The following is a 5,769-nucleotide window of genomic DNA, read 5'->3' on the forward strand; positions in this document are numbered from 1 at the left end:
CTATTTCAACTGAAAATGCCATTGTAAGTAATGTACAGAAAGTGCAAATGACATTTTCAGGAAATCTATTGGAATCGTTACTAGTATAATCACAGAAATTGAAAAGAAACTATATGTAAATTTGTCACAATTGTTTATTTTCAAAATATTTAGAAATAAATGCAAGTTTTTCTGAAAAGAAAAAGAAGCCATGTTTTGTTAAAGTATACTCATGAAGATGGTGTTTTTTAAACACCTTAAACCATAAGTCACAAAGAATCAAATAATTTTCACCTATAAAAAGTAACCAGAAACTAGGAAAGAAATCAATTCAATTTACAAATTAAAACTACACAACCAATTAGATATATTCCACCAAGCATTTGGGGAATATTAAAAGAAATTAGGAATATAAATAGGGGGAAAGTAATGAGAGCTGACTGAACTCAGAAAATAAATAGAAGAAAAAATAAAAGTATATATGAAATAATGAATAAATTGTAAGTTTTCTTACAATCAAGTACAATCAAATATATCTGAATGAAAACTTAATAAGGGCAATTAAAGAAAAGCAGCAAAACAGCCAAAGGAATGATGTAAGGAAAGAAAGAAAAAATGGACAGAGGTCAGCCCTGAAATGGAAGACAAGCAAAAACGATCCAGCATATATTTAACTGGAATCTCTAAAGAGAGTCCAACTGAAATAATGGGATAGAACTTATATCAAAAACTATAATCCTCCTTCCCCGCCCATCCCCAAACCAAAGACTACCTGTATCTACATATTCAATGGGCCAAGGAAGTACTAGGGAAAATCGACCTACCACAATCAATTCTTAGACATTTCAAAGACATTCTGTTACACTTTATAGTTAAAGAAAATTTCCTCAGGGCCTCCTGGCCACAATAATAGATAACTAAAAAGGACAAGAGAATTAAACTGACTCAGATTTCACCAGTGAGGAAGGATTTTATAAAATTTGTTTGTAAAAAGATTGTTTCAGTGACTTGAAATCTTGCTTGGCTGTCTTCCAAGTGTCAAGGCAATAAAACAATGTTTTCTTCACTCAAATGATCAAGAAATTCTCTACCCATGAGACCTCCTCAAGCAATCAACCAGACAAAGAGTTCCATTGAAGCAAGAAATTACTGGTGAGACTTCAGCAAAAAGATGAAACATGAGCATTTGCTTTAATTGAAAACAAAAACAAGGGTGGGAAAAAAAGTAAATATATATATGTATATATATTTATGCTATATGCTATACAATATGTCATTTTTTGTGTTACATGTTATGACAAAACAAGAATTATATATTAAATATAGGAGAAAATAGGAAGAAAGAAGTATTGAAGTTGTTGCCATTTAGGTAAAACATTGGAGGTAAATTACATTATTTTAAATGGACAAATTGTTTTGTTAAAAGTTAAATTAGAAAACAGAATGTTTTAAGAGGTATACATACAAAGGTACCTATTAGAACAAAACGTTAAGCCATCCTAAACACAAGTAAGAAATTTCAATAAATAAAAGAGTGAAAAAAGTCATATAGATAACTGCAAAAGATATATCATAATACACTTAATAATTGTACCATAAAATAATATGACAAAGTCAATACCAAAGACTTATCTTTTATGTCAATAAATCAACATGGATATAACTTGCCTGTAAAAGAGAGAAAAAAAATAAATTTAGCTAACAAATCAAAACCCCTAAATATTAAAAAAATGAATCTAAAAGGCTAAATAGAAAAGTGTGAATAAATGTATTCTGAGAATTGGAAACTAGGAAATCTGGGGTTGTTATAATGATAATTTTTTAAAATTAGAATTTAAACAAAATATTGAAAGTAACAACAAACTTTTTAATAATAAAAGAGACAATTAAAAATATAACAGATTTTAATGCACCAAATATTATAGCAATCACCTTTATAAATAAAAAACTTGAAAAGCAATGAGATATAGATAGAAATACTATGAATAACAGAAATTAACAGCATTCTCATTATAAGAAAGATAAAGTAGGGAGAAATGATTAAAGATATATAAGAACTGAATGATATAATCAATAAATAGATGTTATGAATATTAAATATATATTTATAGACTTTCACCATGAACATAGAGAATATAACTTCTTCTCATTTGTTCATGAAACTTTATGTATTGTCATGAAGAAAATACCACTATGTTCCTTAAAGCAGAAGTATTACAAACAGACTTTCTGATCACAGTGATATAACACTACAAGTTATTAACAACATAAAAGGCCATTCCATCTTGAAGTTTTAAAGCTTTCTTTAGATAATTATTGGGCTAAAGTGTAACCTAACACTAAAAATAAAAAAATTCTTAGAAATATTACTGATGAATATTCTACATATCAAAATACATGGGAGTCATTTAAAGCAGCAATCAGACCAAACAGTCATAGCCCTAAATGTTTTTATCAGTGAAAATGAACATAAATGAAAATAAATTAATTAGATTCCCAGTTTTCTTTAAAAAAAAACTAGAAAAAGTAACCTAAAAAACCCCCAGTGCTAAGTAAGATGAGGGATTTTAATATAAAAACAGGGATGAATGACATGGAGAAAATTGATTTTGTGTGAAAAATTTTACCAAAGAACATTAGCTAACTTAAGAAAAGTAAGGAAAAACAAATTTACAAAACAGAAATGGCAAGGTGAAACTAGGTATTGAAATGGGGAAAAGGGAAAAATTACGAGTGCTTTCATACCCTTCTTCAAATAAATACATTTATAGGGAAATACAATTTACCAAAGCCATCCTCTTTAGAGATAAAAAGCTTAAGTTTACTAATGTCTGTAGAAAACAACAGTAAAAAAGAAAAAGTGGGTAGGAAAGGAGCTACCCCCACTCCCCTGCCAAAGTCAGGCCATATGAATTCAAAGGGAAAAATCTTCAAAATCTTCAGAAACCCAATAGTTGCGATGTTCCATAAATTGGTTCAGAGTATTGAAATTAAAGGAAATCTTCCTATAATCTTTATGAAGTGTTACATTCATAAGCAAACCTAGTAAAAACAGTACCAGAAAAAGAATATTACTTATGAAATATCAATGCATAGTATTAAATATAAGTTAATAAACCCAATATCATATTATGAAAATGATTTACCATGACCAAGTGTAATTTATTCCAGAAATGCAAGATTTGTTTAATATTGTCAAATTATGAATATAATCTACCATATTCATAGATATAAAGTTTTTGACAAAATTTAAATCCTATTTCTGGAAAAAAATCTTCAAATAAGTAGAAATGTGTGTGTGTGTAAGGATAAGATATATACTCTAAATATATTCTAACAGAATATATATAATATATTCTAAATCTTAAAGCCATCATCTTATGTAACATGTGAATACTAACTGCATTTCCACTAAGATTAGGAACAAGGAACCAGTGCCTGTTAAGGATCAACACTTTCTGGAGGCATTAGCCAATACAGTTAGACAAAATATATCAATTAGAATAAGAATTATAAAACAAGAAATAAACAGTCTCAGTTTATATGAAATAAGTTTATATTTCCTAAGAATTTATGTTAAATCCCAGAAACTCAATATTAAAAACTAGGACTATACAATCTCTTCGTGTCTGCACTGCGTCTGTTGTACCTGGTGGCTGGAACCGCAGTGTCCGTGAAGATGGCGTCTACCAGCCGTTTGGATGCTCTTCCAAGAGTCACATGTCCAAACCATCCAGATGCGATCTTAGTGGAGGACTACAGAGCTGGTGATGTGATCTGTCCTGAATGTGGTCTGGTTGTAGCAACAAAAGATCCATCTCGAGGTGGAGATTCTCAGAATCCTCTTCTGAGTGATGGAGATTTGTCTACTATGAATGGCAAGGGTACAGGAGCTGCAAGTTTGGATGAATGTGGTAATTCTAAGTACCAGAATAGGAGAACCATAAGTAGTTCGAATCGGGCGATGATGAATGCATTCAAAGAAATCACTACCATGGCAGACAGAATCAACCTCCCTCGAAATATAGTTGGTTGAACAAATAATCTATTCAAGCAAGCATATGAACAGAAGAGCCTGAAGGGAAGGGCTAATGATGCCATAGCTTCTGCTTGTCTCTATATTGCCTGCAGACAGGAAGGAGTTCCTAGGACATTTAAAGAAATACGTGCTATATCACAAATTTCTAAGAAAGAAGTTGGTCGATGTTTTAAACTTATTTTGAAAGCTTTAGAAACCAGTGTGGATTTGATTACAACTGGGGACTTCATGTCCAGGTTTTGTTCCAACCTTTGCCTTCCTAAACAAGTACAGATGGCAGCTACACATATAGCCCATAAAGCTGTGGAGTTGGACTTGGTTCCTGGAAGGAGCCCGATATCTGTGGCAGCAGCCGCCATTTACATGGCCTCACAGGCATCAGCTAAGTAAAGGACCCAAAAAGAAATTGGAGATATTGCTGGTGTTACAGACAGTCCTACAGACTAATCTATCCTTAGGCCCCAGATCTGTTTCCTACAGACTTCAAATTTGACACCCCTGTGGACAAACTACCACAGCTATAAATTGAAGCAGCTAATGTCAGACTTCTATGAACACTGAAGTTTGCCTGTTGTACATAGCCTATACAAAGTGCTGGATTGCGCCTTCAATAAGAAAAAATGAAAGACATGGTACACATTTCAGGGCTAAATATTAATTGCTTGGCCTTCTGTATGTACTAGTGAAATATATTTAATGATTTAAATTTCTTACTGGATATGCTTTCTTTTGTAGCAATCTAGGAAACTGTATTTTGGAACATATTTGAAATTATGTAATTCTTGAATAAAATGTTTTTCAAAACTAAAACAAAAAACCCCTAAGACTAAAATAATAAAATAATTTAAAAGGTAGCATGTAATAAAATTAATATTTAGAAATCAATAGCTTTTATATACACAATAAATAGGGGACATAATATTAGGACAAATTATTGACAACAGCAAAAAGAAATAAGACAGCCATACAATTTTCCAAAGAAAGCAAGAATAGAGTCATTTATAACTTGAATATAGGGAAGTGTTCTCTAAAAGTGACTCAAAATAAAGATGTGATAAAGGAAATTATTGATAAATGATTACATAAAATTAATTTAAGAGGCTATTGTGTGGCAAAACAACAGAATAAAAAAGATAACTAACAAACTGGAGAAAATATTTGCAATATATATCACAGATGAAGGACTAACATCTCTAATATAAAAATAAGTCCTAAATTTTTTAGGGGAAAAAAAAAACTCAAGAACCCCATAGGAAAAATGGAGAAAAGGTAAGAACAGGCAATACAAATAAAGATGTAGAAATGGTTCTACACCCTATGACAGGATGTGCCAACTACCTCATAATTAGAGAAATACAAGTAAGCCCTGCACTGAAATGACATATATATATATATATATATATATATATATATGAAAGTGATATATGGAAACATATTCTGTCGACAGTACTTTAGAAAACAGATATTCATATGTTACTGATGGGAATGCAAGTTTGAAGAGGAATTTGTGAATATGTAACAAAACTATATGTACATTTAGATTTTAACTAGCATTCCAATTCTGGGAATTTATCCTGAAAACGTGCCTCTAACAATATGAAAATAGGTATTTCCAATATATTCATCACAGCAATATTTGTAATTGCAAAATATTGCAAACAGCCTAAGCACCCATTCACAAGATATTGATTGAATAAACTATGGTATATCTATGTACTGTAGAAATATTCATCTATAAAAAGATCTGTTTG

General features: G+C 30.8%; 1 pseudogene; it reads left to right on the forward strand.

Annotated features, from left to right (window-relative positions):
- The first annotated feature begins 3,599 nt into the window (after positions 1–3,599).
- Positions 3,600–4,611, forward strand: LOC137224533 (transcription initiation factor IIB pseudogene; annotated as a pseudogene).
- The last annotated feature ends 1,158 nt before the right edge of the window (positions 4,612–5,769 follow it).

This window comes from Pseudorca crassidens, chromosome 5 (genome assembly GCF_039906515.1).
Source record: "Pseudorca crassidens isolate mPseCra1 chromosome 5, mPseCra1.hap1, whole genome shotgun sequence".
NCBI classification, from domain to species: domain Eukaryota; kingdom Metazoa; phylum Chordata; class Mammalia; order Artiodactyla; family Delphinidae; genus Pseudorca; species Pseudorca crassidens.